This window comes from Schistocerca serialis, chromosome 8, assembly GCF_023864345.2.
Source record: "Schistocerca serialis cubense isolate TAMUIC-IGC-003099 chromosome 8, iqSchSeri2.2, whole genome shotgun sequence".
Taxonomy (NCBI): domain Eukaryota; kingdom Metazoa; phylum Arthropoda; class Insecta; order Orthoptera; family Acrididae; genus Schistocerca; species Schistocerca serialis.
The window spans coordinates 275,201,164-275,218,454 of record NC_064645.1 but is presented as its reverse complement, the minus strand read 5'-3'; the positions used below and the strand labels follow the sequence as shown (position 1 = coordinate 275,218,454).

The 17,291-nt window shown below is 40.9% G+C and overlaps 1 long non-coding RNA gene across 1 annotated transcript in view; it reads right to left on the bottom strand.

The window, feature by feature from the left end:
- The window catches only part of LOC126416076 (uncharacterized), a 143,788-nt gene that overhangs the window by 123,875 nt on the left and 2,622 nt on the right, over positions 1 to 17,291 (bottom strand). The window lies entirely within an intron of this gene.

The following is a 17,291-nucleotide window of genomic DNA, read 5'->3' as shown; positions in this document are numbered from 1 at the left end:
TTCTGGCTCAAAGGCATGCTCAGGCTTCATAACAAGAATTGAAAGACACACTAGATGCCCTCTACAAAAACTTGTCAATTTCACCACCATGCTTGTCATCCAATTAATACAGATAAGTCTCCAATGAGTTACACCTGAAAGCCTCTCCTGCAATTTGGCAATGGTATCAAGATAAGAAAGTCAATGAGAAGGGAAATTCTTTGCCTGAAGTGAGGAGCTTCCGTGATCTTTGAAAATTAACTTTATGTTAAAAATTGATAGCCGAAAGAACTGTGCCCCTGAATAGAACAGAGAAGTGTGGAGGGAGGGGAGGGGGAGTCAGTGGCAGTACTGAAGTATTCTTTAGGTGTAGGTAGTTTGCAGAGAGTAGATGTAACAATCACTGCACAATTCTGCAATCAGTTGTATAAAGTGTTTGAAAATATTAGACAGTATTTAAGGACAGAATTCCTTATGAAGGAAGAACAGAGATTAATCACCAGTTGACAGTGAGTCTTTAGAGATGGGCACAAAACCTGACAGGGTAATAATTGGGATGGAAATTGCTCACATCTCCTTCCAATGAACCATTTTCCTTGCCTGATTTAAGGAAGTTACCAAAAACCAAATCATAATGTTCATGTAGGAATTGTGAGTTCAGTCTACTAATCACCAAAACATCTTGTTTTGTGATTGCTTGAGAAACAAGAAGACAAATTTATAGTATCATGAGTGGGAATGCTTCGTTTGTGAGTCATGGAACTTGTTATCCATAGTATTTCAACTGTAGCAACAATTCATCACACTCAATATGTTACACAATTTATAATTGGTTCTCAACTCTTGGTATGAGTAAAACATACTTCAGCTTGGTGTTAAAGTGAATTCTGCATACACTTAGTGTAGTGCTTTATTGTCTTACATGGCTTCACATCTTGTGTAAGAAGAAATGCTTAATAAATACACTGCCTGAACCAGAAAAGTGAAGCGCCCAGATGACATGTCAGATTTCAATGTAACTTTGTCCACAAACACACAAGCAGTGGCTTTGTAAGTGATTAGAATTCCAATTCTCTGTGACAAGGAAATCAGCTACCAGAGTGCATTAGTTTTGTTTGTGTTTAGTGTTGTCACCATGCCCAGTAAAGCATGTACTGGGCATGAACATCGTCAGATGTTGAGTGATCACTCTGAGGGACTTGGATATGTCATTTATTAATGAGATATAGCATTATTAGTAACTGACAGAGTTTGAAAGGAGTCTCATTGTTAGTCTCCGTTTGGCTGGCTGGTAGAATCTTGCAATATCCAGATTTGTGATGATTCGTATGTGACAGTGGCCCAAGATCGGACAGCACAGGAACATGAGGGCAGGCATACTCATCGTCAAGGTTTTAGTCAACCACATCTGACCATCACAGGGGAAGATCACCCTATTATGAACCAAGCACATCATTACCCGCTCACATCTGCACCTGCCACCCAAGAACACGTAATGGATTCCCTGCAACATTTTATGTCATCCTGCACCACTGGGTTTTGCAGTAGCTGGACTAGGAAACTGCCATCCTAATCATAGGCTGCTGTTAATACCTTAACATCTGAGAAATGATGACTGCTGATGAATGATGTCACATTGTCTGATGAATAGTGTCACATTTTGTTCAGAGGTGAATCACAGTTCTGCACTACCCTGGATGACCATTTTTGGTAAGTATTGCAGTGATCTGGGGAGAAGTCCCATTCTTCCAATATCTTGGAGAGACACAGTGGTGTTACTCCTGGAATCAATGTGTTGGGAGCTATGGGATATGATTTCAGGTCACAGCAGGTAATGATTGAGGGAACTCTGATGGCACAATGGTACGTCACAGTCATCCTGCATCTTCATGTGTAATCTCTCATTTGACAGTATCATGTGTCATTTTCCAGCGGATAAAGCTTATGCACACATGATATTTGTCTGTGTGATGCTAAAGTACTCCTGTGGCGAGCAAGAGCCCCTGGTCTGTACCTGATAAAACATGTGTGGGAGCACCTTGGATGTTAACTCTGTTTCGGTTCTAGTATCTGGGATGTGGAGGACCAGTTACAACTGTTGTGGGCGAGCTTCCTTCAGGTGAGGATACAACGGCTTCACAACATCCTTCCTATACAAGATTACTGCATGCATACTGGCCATGTAGGGTGTAACATCATACTGATAAGTGTGCTCGTACTGCCAAGTTCTTTGTAAATTTGAATTGATTTTGTGTTCACTTGAATAATGTCATATTTCCTCTTAACTTGTAAAGTTTCACTTCATTTCCTGCTTCTCTTCTCGGTGCTTCACTTTTTTCGTCAGGCAGTGTCATTTAAGAAGTAATGGTAACAACTCCACAAATAGTTCAGCAGTTAGTCATCAAAACATAAACAAGAATTACGATGTTGCTAGCTTTCTGATGTACCATTCTGCAGACTATGTTGTTGTTGTTGTGGTCTTCAGTCCTGAGACTGGTTTGATGCAGCTCTCCATGCTAATCTATCCTGTGCAAGCTCCTTCATCTCCCAGTACCTACTGCAACCTACATCCTTCTGAATCTGCTTAGTATATTCATCTCTTGGTCTCCCTCTACAATTTTTACCCTCCATGCTGCCCTCCAATGCTAAATTTGTGATCCCTTAATGCCTCAGGACATGTCCTACCAGCCGATCCCTTCTTCTAGTCAACTTGTGCCACAAACTTCTCTTCTCCCCAGTCCTATTCAATACCTCCTCATTAGTTACGTGATCTACCCACCTAACCTTCAACACTCTTCTGTAGCACCACATTTCGAAAGCTTCTATTCTCTTCTTGTCCAAACTATTTATTGTCCACGTTTCACTTCCATACATGGCTACACTCCATACAAATATTTTCAGAAACGACTTTCTGACACTTAAATCTATACTTGATGTTAACAAATTTCTCTTCTTCAGAAACGTTTTCCTTGCCATTGCCAGTCTACATTTTATATCATCTCTACTTCGACCATCATCAGTTATTTTGCTACCTAAATAACAAAACTCCTTTACTACTTTAAGTGTCTCATTTCCTAATCTAATTCCCTCAGCATCACCCGACTTAATTCAACTACATTCCATTATCCTTGTTTTGCATTTGTTGATGTTCATCTTATATCCTCCTTTCAAGACACTGTCCATTCCATTCAACTGCTCTTCCAAGTCCTTTGCTGTCTCTGACAGAATTACAATGTCATCGGCGAACCTCAAAGTTTTTATTTCTTCTCCCTGGATTTTAATACCTACTCCAAATTTTTCTTTTGTTTCCTTTACTGCTTGCTCAATATACAGATTGAATAACATCGAGGAGAGGCTACAACCCTGTCTCACTCCCTTCCCAACCACTGCTTTCCTTTCATGCCCCTCGACTCTTATAACTGCCATCTGCTTTCTGTACAAATTGTAAATAGCCTTTCGCTCCCTGTATTTTACCCCTGCCACCTTTAGAATTTGAAAGAGAGTATTCCAATCAACATTGTCTAAAGCTTTCTCTAAGTCTACAAATGTTAGAAATGTAGGTTTGCCTTTCCTTAATCTTTCTTCTAAGATAAGTCGTAGGGTCAGTATAGCCTCACGTGTTCCAACATTTCTACGGAATCCAAACTGATCTTCCCCGAGGTTGGCTTCTATCAGTTTTTCCATTCGTCTGTAAATAATTCGTGTTAGTATTTTGCAGCTGTGACTTATTAAACTGATAGTTCGGTAATTTTCACATCTGTCAACACCTGCTTTCTTTGGGATTGGAATTATTATATTCTTCTTGAAGTCTGAGGGTATTTTGCCTGTCTCATACATCTTGCTCACCAGATGGAAGAGTTTTGTCAGGACTGGCTCTCCCAAGGCCGTCAGTAGTTCTAATGGAATGTTGTCTACTCCTGGTGCCTTGTTTCGACTCAGGTATACTGCAGACTATAGAGTGCACATACACTTGTTTACTTACATTGTCCCAGCTGTCCACATTCCGACCACCCTACAGCTTTATTGTGCTGAGGGGCTACATCAAGAAGAGTGGGTAAAGGGAGAAAGTAGGTGGGAAACAGGCAGGATGGTTGGAAAGGGAAGCAGTAGATGCACAGGGCAGGAATGTTGCACTGGTGACATTGTCCTGAGCACAGGCAGAGGAGTTGTGCGGAGTGTATAATAACTTGAAGGAGTGGATTAAGAATGGAGAGACCAGAGGAAAAAGGATACTACGGAAAGGATGGGGTGAGTGTATGATCGTGGGACAATGGTGTATGTGGGTGTGGGGCAGAGCCCAGCAGAAGGATTAGAGTAGCAAAGGATATGGTGCGAGGACAGTCCTCATCCATGTAATTCAGAGAATCTGATGTCAGGAGAAAGGATCCACAGGGCAGAGGTTGTGAAGCTGTCACTCAAATGAAACCTTTCATATTCAGCATGGTGGTGACCATTCAGGTGGACAGCTGATTGGTTGTTTGCCCACCTAAAATGCTGCTACACAGAAATTACAGCAATGCTGGTATATTAAATGGCTGCTTTCATAGGTGACCATGTTCAATAGGATAGGATAAGCAGGTGACATAAGGCTGGACTAGGATACTGCATAACTGGATGGGCAGCAGAATACTACTTTTGAAGCAATGGGATAGATTGTGGATAGGATTTTCCTCATTTTGAGGTGTGATAAATAGAAGTGAAAGCCCAGGTGAAGGATGTGGTTCGGTTGTTCCAGTCTGGGAAAATAATGGGTAGGAGGGAGATGTCCCTGATTCCTGGTGGAGTGGTCAGAGGATTAGGGGCATGTGGGCATAGAGCACAGTAAACCTGTTTGCAGGCTAGGTGTGGGGAATACCTGTCTCTGAAGATCTCCAGCATACTGGGCAAGGAATTGGTCATCACTGTGCAGATATGCCATCCACAGACGGCCAGAGTATACGGGAGACACCTTTTGGCATGGAGGGGATGGCAGCTCTCAAAATGCAGGTACTGTTGATGGTTAGTGGGCTTCATCATATGGACAGAGGTTTGGATGGAGCCATCAGAGACTTGGCCTACTCCACTCAACACAATCTCTCACCACAGTCAAGTTGCAGTGCCAGCACAGTGTAGTCAGGTGGAAAATGAAACCATACAGGGGTGTGTGTGTGTATTTGTACTCTGTAGGTCTAAATAAGGACTTTCCTGAAACCTAGCACCATTCTCAGTGCCTGTTGGTGATTGAGCACCTCAACTGTTCAGTGAGTGGTTTTTATATTCCACCAAAGACTTCTTACCACCATATATAAGAAAGTGTTTGTCATTTTTAAGTGCTCCATATTCCACTGGGCAATAAATCGAATAAGTTTAAATTAGGTGGGAATGCAGTCCAAAGCATTGGTCTTTCTCAGTGTACTCAGTGTGTGTGCTTTAAGACGAACTGAGGTAGCATCATGTAAGAACTGTGTATATTTGGACACTCAGTGGTGATATTACAGTATTGCATAAACAGCAACCAACGACAGACTTCAAACAGTATGTTATCACATATCTTAAAACAATTCATGAACTTTCAGGAAGCAATTGAAACACACAAAAGAGACAGAAGCCATAACTGACTGTCTCAAAAGTCAACTACGCATTTCTGAAGCCATCTTCATGTATACACTTTGCATTTTTCCATGAGGAATCTGATCTCTGGATATTGCCCACTATTTTTATACACCCTGTGTAAGGAGAGGATGATAGAATGAGGAATGTGTAAACACTTATCCCAAACCAGTTGTAATGCAGAGATGATGCAAATACCAGAGAATTTGGAGCATACCATTCATTACCACAGTCCCACAGAAAATAGACAGTACTGGATCCAGGGAATGATAAACCCATAGTATCTGGAGGCCAAGTGATTTCTAAAATACTCATCGACATAACTGACATCATGAACGGCTACGTCATCTTACAGTGAGTATCATTTTTAGGTTGGCTGAGAACGCTGCATAGCCTATTCAAAGGAGCATTATACTTTAATATTTGCACATGTGCCAGTTACATATTTACTCTTCAGTGGAGTGCCTGTTTTTACTGTGCAATAATATGAAGTGCCTTCCACTTGTTTTCCTCATAATAAATGGATAATTCATCAACTGTGAGTTGTTTTGAGTGTGTCAGGTCACACATTATTGAGACTGCTTTTCAGTGGTCTTTTGCTATTTCACTGATAGCTGCAGCCTTATTCCTTGGCCTTATTTAATACCTACATAGAACTCATTGCCATATCAGAAACTCGCAAAATGTAGCTTCACACAGGATGTTACAAATATGGTAGCTGAAATGGAATACATGTGAAAATTATCTGAAAACAATAGGAATCAATAGTGCTTGTGTCATATTGATGAATGAAAACTAGAATATCTGGGTCTTGTAATGAAACTGGTATCATGTACTCCATTTGACTGTTAAAGAAGATGATGGAGGAGAGAAATCGCAGATAAAAAATGACAGTTCTCAATAACTTGTGCAAGTGATTGATCAATATATCTGTAAAGCTTTCCAGAGGTGATGTAGTGATTCAAGTCTGCATGAAGATGGCCTAGCCCATGTAAAATGAGAACATGCAGGGGGAGTAAGAATACCAAGTCATGGTGACTGAAATCCATGCCTCTTGAATGTTAAAAGAACTTTATTTAAATCTGTAGAGTCACTGTAGACTTGAGACACATACAGCAAGGAAAGAATGACAAAGAGTCCTCACTGTCTTCATGAAGAAAGCCCACAAATTATATTTTGTACTAAAGCCAGACTTTTTAGTTTGCATGTTTCAGTTGCTACATGCCTGGCACACTGTGCAGACAGGCATAAACTTATTCAACAAAACAGTTGTTCACTGCACTGTGCAACAATCTTCTGGGGCTGCTTCAGAATTTCCATGGATGTTTCACATGAGTAGGGATATAAACAAAATAATTCTTTCATAAATACACATCCATGGAACAACCAAATAATTCATGGTATAATGAAGCAGGTAGCAACAAGTGAATCACTACATCAGTCTTTATTTTACTGTAGTCTTTCAAAATTCTGTGACCCTGAATTCTGCATAAATCAACGTTCTCTACAACTATCTTTCACGTATTTCCCTTCAAATTTTCTATTGTATTTTGAATAATTCAATGAATACACTACAGTTCAACTTTATTCAAAGATAGTCGATACAATTCTTTGCTGAGAGCATGAGAACCAGTCTTAATACAGTAGGGAACTAAACATTTATTCTACTCCTTTCCATAAGAAAATTACTGCACTTATTTTTGTTGATAACTTAAGCCTTCCATGACCACCACTAAATATTTTATTCTGTGACTATATTTGCAAGTTCTATTTGCAAGAGAGTGCAGTAGGTGGTATAGTTTTTCTGTCATACTGTTGATCTAATTCTAGGACCTCACTGTGAGCTGTGAAGCACCACACCACTGCTCTGGGTTCTCTCAAACATTTATATGCAATACCTGTACAAATAGATTTTACAGTTTCTGCAGCAGTTGCTCCCGAGTGACTGAATGGAAGCATTTGTTGTGCAACATGATTATAGGGGATCAGTTTTTTTAAGGATTTTTGATGAAATCTGATTGTTATAAACATCTTCCTTCTATTGCTCTCCCTGCTTTCTCATTTGAATTGGAAATTATTCCTTATTTTACAGCACTTTCCCTCATTCCTTATTTTATGGCACTTTCCTAATGTTATGATTAAGTTAGGATGTATCTTCTCCACTTTTTATTATATTTCATTGTATATGTTTTTACGATGACGGGCAGAAAGGGGTTTCAGTCTACATCTACTTCTGCACTATAATACACTAGACTCTCACTAATCTGGTCATTCCTTGCACATATGGATGCCAGAGTAGCAGAAGTGCCAGATTATTGATAGTTTCTTAAATTTAGTTTGAACACATAAGGACTATACTTTATTAAATCCAAAGAAACATTTCTTTCCATAAAAAAACTTAGTCCTTCAGTGTGTACATATACAGCAGTATAACTCACTATGAAACATGTCCCAAATTTTTAGTTGTCACAGTGATGATATGTGATGGCAGCATGCTTCATCATGTAACCAGTTCACAAGTATTAACACAGGTACTGCATGCACATGGTTGTTTCTTGCTGGACTCCAGGAAAACATCTTCAACTTCAGCTCCAGCAGTATGAGAAATTTTCATGCTCTCTCCTCCAGTGTCCTCTTCTTCTTCATTTTCATTATTACTTTCCTGCACACTTCTGATTATTTCTTCATCTGTTAAAGTATGGTCTGTCTCACAGCTTTCCTCATTCAACCACTTAGCAACATCCTCTTCTCAGTTTCTACTTGTGCTGAAAGATTGTGGAACATATCAACAAAAATAAGCACCAGCAATTGATGATTCTGAATTGACTGGTTCATTGCTGTTGCTCAGCACTGGCTCCAACTTTGCATCAACAGATGGAAAAGAGTGGACTGTTCTCCAGCTCTTCATTTTGGTAGTTTCTCTACTGTATCCCATGCTTCTGCTGTTTGGAAAACAACCTCATGTAAGTTGAGCACTTTCCTCACCTTCAACATAGCCTTGGTAGAGTCTTTTTCACACTCATTCAGCAAGGAGACAAGAAGAGCATATCAACAAAGAAGTTTGATTCCAAAATTCCCTGGTTCTTGAGCTGAACACATTGGTTGGAAGAAAGAGTGATTGTACAGCATCGGACTTTGGAGTCCCATCAAAGGAAGACTGGGAGCATTGCAACTATAAGAACAGCTTCCAGTAGGAGCTTTTTCTTCTTCAGCTCTTTTGCTGCAGCTGGTACAAATGTTTTGCGACACTGCCAAGAAAATTTTTCTCTCTCGATACATGCTTTTTTCTGGACACAATATTGTACTGACTGTGTATTTCTGTTCCTGTGTTGAAAACAACGTGGTTGTTGGCATTTCTCAGTGACCATGAGTAGCAATTTATGACTCCCATTTGCATTACAACATGCCATTAGCATTACGTGTTTCTTCTTTTGGTTGTACCCATGACATTCCTTCTCGTTCTTGGCAGCAAATGCTTTTGAAGCATTGCACAAGGCATCAGCAGTCAAATCTTCAACCTCTATTAACTTCTTTACAAACTCTCATGTATCTTTACAGTTACCTGAGCGACTCTTTCTGGTAGCTGTCAACTGCCACATGCCATGTCATTTTTTCAATTTGATAGCCATGTCTCGCTTGTTGGAAATAAGTTACGGCCACCAAGTTGTTGTTAATTGCAACTATTTTTTTCTTTGCTACTGGACCATTAACTGAATTTCTTTACTGTGTTGTTGTTATGTGCCATGTATAAACAGGTGCATCCATTTGCTTGTTCTGATTCTTTCGCATAATCTAATGTTTCCCAACTCGCTCTCCATTTGGGCTGCATACTATCAGAAAACAACATCCTTTCTTTTTTGAAGTCATCAGTAGTTACATAAATAGTTGCTTGTCCAACATTGTACTCAGCAGCAATAGCTTTCTGTGAAGAACGTATGCTCAGCTTATCTGAAATTTTGAGTTTCTGCTTGAGATCCACTGTAACATGTTTCCTTTTAGAAGCCATGATACTAAACTCCAAAAAAAGCCACAAATTCATTGTTGAGCATGTCATTTCTGCTTGAGCCACTACAGGCCAGATTACTAAGAGGCTGATTAGTGAGAGTTAAGAGTACTGCAAATTTCACTAGGTATGCCTAGATGAAGAAACAATGATCTTGGGTACAACACCAGGTCTGGGCAATGAGTAGGTATGTAGGGCTGATTAAAGAAGGAAGTTTATCAACAATGTTTGTCAAGTATATCCTGTAATTGCTTAAGGTCAGAGATATCACCAATTTCATTTTTAGTACTTATCATTGGGCAACTTTTGCCTTTCTTAACAACCATCTCACTGAAGACTTTCCATATGGATTCGATTTGTAGTTTGATTTGGGTATGAACTGTTGATTGTAAATTTCCTTGGCTTCACAGATTATTTTGATTTACTGTAAGTACACATAGCACCACTTTTTAGGCAGAAGCATCACTGGGCAAAGAGAGTAGGGATGTCGAACAGGAACATCTGTGCAATAAACAAAACTTCAGTGTGCTGCGAGACACGCAACAGTGCAGTGATGCCTTTGTATCATTTGATTGCAATAAAGTATTGTTGGCGCAAAACTTTCTCATCACCATTACTGGAACTTTCCTTACACCTCCTAGAGGATTCTTCCATATTGGTGACCTGTCAGCCGTGTACCACAATGAGTAAGCATTTGTTTCATTTCATTTAATGTGCACAAACAATGCCGCCACATTTTGTTGGACATACTGCTCCACCATCCCCCCATGACTCTGCAGCATGGATGAATACGAGTGCAGTGTTTCAGCAGTGCAATCAGTGTGACAGTTACCAACCAGTAGTAAAATATGACTGCATGGTAGCTATGGGTTCTGTGTTGCATAACAGATCCAGCCCTAACCCACCCTCAACATGGCAACAGCTGGATAATCCTCTGTTAGACTTTGGATATGAACTATCTCAAAGTGCATCAGTGTGTAAACCAGTGTGGCAAAAAGAACTACTTTCAGACGGTGATGCATTTTCACACGACACCTGCATCAACTGTGCCACAAACAATGATTCGACATTCGACTGTTTGCACATCACACAATAACCAACCATCCCTACTATGAGATGGTTATTGGGTTCACAATCACGTCACAAGTACTGAAGGTCACCTTGCCTCTAATGCCATTTCACTCACCACATTTATGCCATTACCTATGCCCAAGAACTGGCCTCCTACCCTAAATTACTGCCTTTTCACCAAGAACAATCTGCCCTCTGGTTCAAATCTGTCGAAAGTGTTTTCAATACTATAGGCATTCCAGATCACTACATGTAATTTGTGACTTTAATCTGCCATCTGAGAAAATACACCAACTTCATCAGTGAAATCATACTCGCTTTGCCCACTCCAGACTACTATGATATGGCAAAATTGGCCCTTCTGCAGTGCCTGTCAGAGACAACAGAACAGCAGTTGAAGCAAACAATATATGAGGAGCAACTTGCCAACAAGACTATGTCCAAGCCTTAGCATCAGCTGCAGACAACACTTGACGCAGGTCTCATGCCGGGCACAGCTCTATGGACACAGTGGTTAGTGAAACTTCCACTACAATTAGAAATGGCAATGATTGCCCTTGAGGCAGGACCACATTGGAGAAAAAAATAGTTCTAGCAAATAAGTTGTTTACCATGATGCAACACCATCAACAAATAAACACCACATGAAATTCCATACCACACAGTGTGTGGCCATGGCCAACCGCCAAGATCACCGATTTGCCACGACCTGCTATGACAACACACGACGATGATGTCACAGTGCCCCCTCAGAAGGCAACCTGGCCAAACAATCACACCACTGCAGCATCAGCTGGCAATGAATGGTTGAGCACTAATGCCACCTCAAGGCCAATTCCCTGCTGGTTTTATTGTCAGTTCGACACCACCTTGAGAAACTGCCGTCAGCCTTGTGAGTTCCCAAAATCCACATGTGGGTCACACTATGTGTACCCAACCATGCCACATCAACAAGTCACCAACAACTGCCACGCATGTGTCAAACGCGTGCCTCACATTGCTCCTACCTCTGGCATGGGAGGGAGAGGGCCACAGATCGTATGTCTACGATCTCAGCTCGCACAACTACTTCCTAGTGGACACAGGTTCAGACATCAGCACAATTCCAAAGAAAACTACTTCATCATTCACCGCTATGACAGCCCTCCAACTCTGCACCACTAATTATTCACAGAGCACGGTGCACGGAAGTATCGACCAAGCCTCAGAGTACTGTTTCACATGGTAAATAATTTCAAGGAGCCGGTAGTGGGGATTGATTTCTTGCAACATTTCCAGCCCTCATTAGACCTATGGTACACATCGCTTCTGCAACGCGACACAACCATCCATCCTGGGACTCTTCACCTTGATGACACCCTTATCCCACAGAACAACACCTTGCTTCACTGTGAGTGAGGTTGATGAAGTAATGGACTCTGACACACTCAAAGAGTATCTCACAACAGCAAAACACCTGTTAACAATGCATCAGTGGTACCTCGACTGCCTCTCAACTTCGGATGCACTGCGCACCAAAAATGCAACACTTTGACAGTGCATAAATGACACATCTGCTGCTCTTGCACAGGCATGTGAGCACTATAAGAATCATGTGCATGCCCATCACACAGTTAAGGACAAGGGAACAAGAGCTGCTATGCCTGTCCCATCCTGCCTCAGCATGCTGTCAGCACACCCAGTGACAGTGCAGTCAACAGCCCTGGACATGCCTCACTTAACACAGGTTAGTACAACGAACTCCACCTCACTAAGTAGTGCATTGAATGTAGGCACTCCTTCAATAGCAAATTTCCAGCAGTCTACAGCATGGAAGAAAGATGGGAGCTCTCATCTCCTGAACACTGTACAATAGCTACCCAGTACTGAATATCCAGGAGTTCGTGTGCTCAACTGCAGGCATCACTATCTTCAGTGTGATTGATTCCAAATTCCCATGCACCCATATAACATTGTAAAAATGGCAGTAATCACATTATTTGGTCTGCTTGAATATCTCTTCATGTCATATAGTCTGAAGAATGCAGCGCAAACATGGCAGTGGTATGTAGACAGGATACTTTTTAAGTACAACTTTTGCTACACCTCCTTAGGCAATGTCCTCATTTTTTGGCCACACTCCAACAATTCAATGAGCATCTCAGACAAGTTTTTGCAGGACGAGTGCATGGTCATTACTGAAGAGAAGTCTCAGCTGTGGAAGGCTGAATTAACTTTCTTAGGGCCTACAGTATACACCGCAAGAATCAAACCTACAGCTGACGAAACTGATCTCATTAAACAACTCCCGCTCCCTCTGAATTAGGACGAGCTTCAACGCTTCTTAGGAGTCTTAAATTCGATTGGCATCACCTAGCACAAGCAGCAGTGATACAAGCACCCCTAACTGATGCTCTTGAAGGGCCGAATAACCAGGGAAAAAGACAAGTACTTTAGACTGATGAAATGAAGAATGCATTTGAACTTGCTAAAGACTGTCTAGCATGAGCAATTACATTGTCCCACCCCATTCTGGATGTGCAGCTCATGCCACTACAACTGCTGTTGACACCACAATTGGGGCTGTAATGCAGTAAGTCGTGGGTAGTGGGATGCAACCCTTAGCTTCTTTTCAAAAAAGCTCAGGGCTTCACAGTCAAAGTGGTCTGCCCATGACCACAGACTAATAGCCATATATGAGGTGGTTAACTACTTCAAGGAAGACATTAAGTGGAGACACATCATCATATGTATGGGTCACAAGCTGCTCACCAACACGATTGTCACGTGCCAAAGAATGTCAGCCCCTGCTGCTACTGACACTTAGACCTCATCACACAATACACTACAGATGTTCGCCACCTACGTGAGGCCTATAATATAACTGCAGATTATCTACCACGTTTCAGTGTTATTTCTCTCCACATTGACTACAATGATTTAGCAGCTGGACAAGGCAACACTGCAAGCATTACAGACTTACTAAACAATGACTCTACAGGACTGCTCAATGAGCAGCAAACAGTACCCATGTCCAAAGCTTCGTGATGTATCCTGCAAGAGAATTCAGCCCTTGGTGCCAAAAACAATGCAGTGCAAAACCTTCAAACAACTTTACAACTTGTCTCATCTGGGCTTCATGTTGACAGTTCACCTCATTACTGAGTGATTTATGCATCCAAACATAAAATGAGACTGTCACAGCTAGGCACAGGCATGCATAGCATGCCAACATAGTGAAGTCAGCAGGCATATGTGACCATTGTTATGGCGGTTCATGTAGACCTTCTCTTGTCAGTTCCCCCCCCCCCCCCCCCAGAATCTGAGGGATATAAATATTTGTTGTCAGTAATCGATGGAGCATCCTGATGGGTCGAAGTGATACTGTTGAAGGATATTACAGAAGAATCAATGGCTCATGCTTTCACAGAGAATTGGATAGCCTGATTCAGTTCACCCGAGACAATAACAACTGGCCAGAGTTGACAGTTTGAACTGGCACTATTCAAAGCTCTATGCAGCCCATGCTGCATGAACACAGCTTCAGGACATCTATCATTCACAGATCAACAGCTTGGTTGAACATGGCACAGAACACATAAAGCCACTCTCATGGGCGACAGGGGATTGTGGGCAGCGGGTTATAGTGTTAGGCATACAAACAGCATTCAGGAAGGATATGCAGTCATCACTATCTGAAATTCTATACAGTGAATTACTAATACTAACTGCAGACTTTATAATACCGATGCAGCCTCCCAAACAGATGGACCTTCCTGCTCCATTTCAGTGTGTGAAAGATCACATCAGACACAAGTGCATGCCACTGCCTGCTGTACTAAATCCCTATGGTATTCATATGCAAAGTGCTGCATTAGTGTGATTATTGCCATGCTGTGTGGCATGATGGTTAGACTAGCTCTATGATCACCCTGCACAGGACCATTCAAAGTCCTCAGAAGGGTTACATACAAATTTGACACTGTGCTCTCAAGCAACGTGGTAACTGTCTCAGTCAACCACTTAAAGTCTGTCCAGGTGCTACAGGATGACAATGCACTGAATGCCCATAACACAGCAGCAACAGACGACAGTGACAACTGACTACCATCTACTGTGCACTCAGCCTCTTCAGACTGAGAAGAACCTGTCACTAACAATATAGACCTTGAAGACTTCAATCCAGAGATAATACGTTAGTGATGAATACTCATAAGAACATTGCACCGACTTCGAACCTAGCCCACATGCAGTAAGTTGAACATGCATATGCACTACCACACAGCATTGACTATGCTTCTAATTCATCTCATTTATCAACAGTGCTCTCATCTGCCCAAGCTTTCCAACACAACAGATGCCACACAACAGTCCACACACCGATGCACCTATTGATGCACCGCCTCCTCCACCACAGCCCATGGTCCCGCCCAACCAGTCCAAAACCTGGTAGAACTGCACCAGACAGCTCCCACGCCACCTACTAACTTACCATTTGTACGAAATGAGCACTATAGACAATATCTCTCTGATAAATGATTTGGTCATGCCTTGTTTATCCACCTGCCACTCCAACACCCGTTAGGCACACTTACACAGTGATTTCTGAGAAATAGTCTGGTTGTATCGCACACATGCCTTGCCATGGCATGACCAATCAGGAGCATCTGCGCAACACTTCTATGAAAAACAGTCCAGCCATGTCTGGTCCTCACCCAGTCACAGACTGGCTAGTAATGCATTTCAGTACATTCCACACTAAAGGAGGTTGGTGGGGGAGGGGGGCAAGGGTTGGCTCTATGGGCATATCGACATCAGTACCACTGCTTGAAAGTGTAAGCGTCACTGAACAGAGAGAATAGTGATGCTGAATAGAAATACCTGTGCAATAAACAAAGACGTCAGTGAGCTGTGAAACATGAGACTGTGCAGCCATGCTTTTGTACCATTTGATCGCAATAAACTATTGTTCACTCACAACTGTCTCATCCCTGTTATTGGTACTTTCCCTACACCTTAAAGTGAAATCGTCCATACACATAACAATCTCTTATTTCAACAAGAGAGTTGAGTTGTATTCCTGGAGGTAGCTATTAAGGCTACACATTCTGAATGTGTAATCCTTGGATGTAAGTTTGATTGTAAATGTTACATTATAACAGTGCTGCAGAGCACTCATAAATTCATATATCTTATTGGCAACATCACTAGTACAATACAAATCACCCCAGCCAGATTTGCGGAGCACATGTGAGAAAGTCATTTCATTGTTTTATCACCTACAAATCTATGGAATAGGTATCGTATCGTTATGGGCTGGAAAGTTCTAGTCTGCTTACTTATATCTGACACAGCCATACTACAGGCAGGCTATATCAAACAGTTGTGACCTTCACTACCATTAGAGATGCTGTTGAATCTACAGACAAGTGACACATAATTATTAACAAATGAGCACCCGTTGCAGATGTGTTATTTATTAGTTTTTTTTATTGTAGGTTTGTAGTTCATGTTATCTTTGCTGTGCCATTTTAATATAAGCATTACTCCTTGTAAAACAAGAATCTCTCAATAAATTTGTATTAAGGTCTTCATATAGCAAAATATTGGGGTATTTTGAACTGAAAATTGTAACAATGTGTCTCATTTGAAATAAATATTGGTATGCTATCATCAGGTGAGCTACAGATGCTTACAGCTAAAACATCAAGAAATTTAATATCTGCTGTAACAAGTTCAAAATTCTTTCATAATTCATTCATTTAGATTTCATTATGGGATTACACTTTACACTGTGTCTGGCAAGTATAGAGAGGCACCTCCTCATAGCCTGAAAGGGGAAGAATAAGCAACTTTATCATCTTTGAGCCATTGCTCAAGTATAAAAAGTGAATCTATCATTGTCAGAGTGGCTTTTTAAAAATATTTCTAGGTCCCAACTTTTGTTTCTCATGGTCTGCAGAACATGGAAGAGGACACAAAATTCTGACTGTTTGAGTGTGTCCATTATATTTGGTCAAGTTTTTTCTGCTTAGCCTCTTCTGATGCTTCTCAAAGTTAGTAGTGATTTGCTTGGTAACGTATTTATTCCAAAAAAGTTCTGCCATGTGAGTATGAATGTAATATTAGCCTATTGGAACTGATTGTAAGTCGCTGCCTTCTGATTTCTTTGAGTGATTTTTGTGTCAAAAGTTTCTTCCCAAATCCGTGAAGTTCAGTTGAAGTGTGAAAGATCATGACCAGTGCCACTGTTATTTGTAGTTTTTCCTCATCAAACCAATGTTCAGTAAAATACAATAAGGACATATCCTTCAAGTCACATTGTACTCATAAAGGGAGGGCACTATGCTTTTAGAAGTTGGTAAAAATGATTTAAAAGGTACCATCAAAATTCTAAATAACAAAACTCTTGAACAGCATTTTACCTAATGCATTAACATTATTTGTATTGATATGTGTGACATAATGCAGAAAACAATGTTCTGTGTCGGAAGAACATGATAGCATGTGGACTGTTATTAATTCTCACACTTCTCTTTCTTAACAATTAAATTTCACAATTTTTTGAACCAACATCTGACATTGTTGTATTACCCATGTAAAAATTGAAATCCCAATTAATAGAGTTGTTTCTTGGGGATGAAGGGGTATGACTTGATTTTCTTCTTTT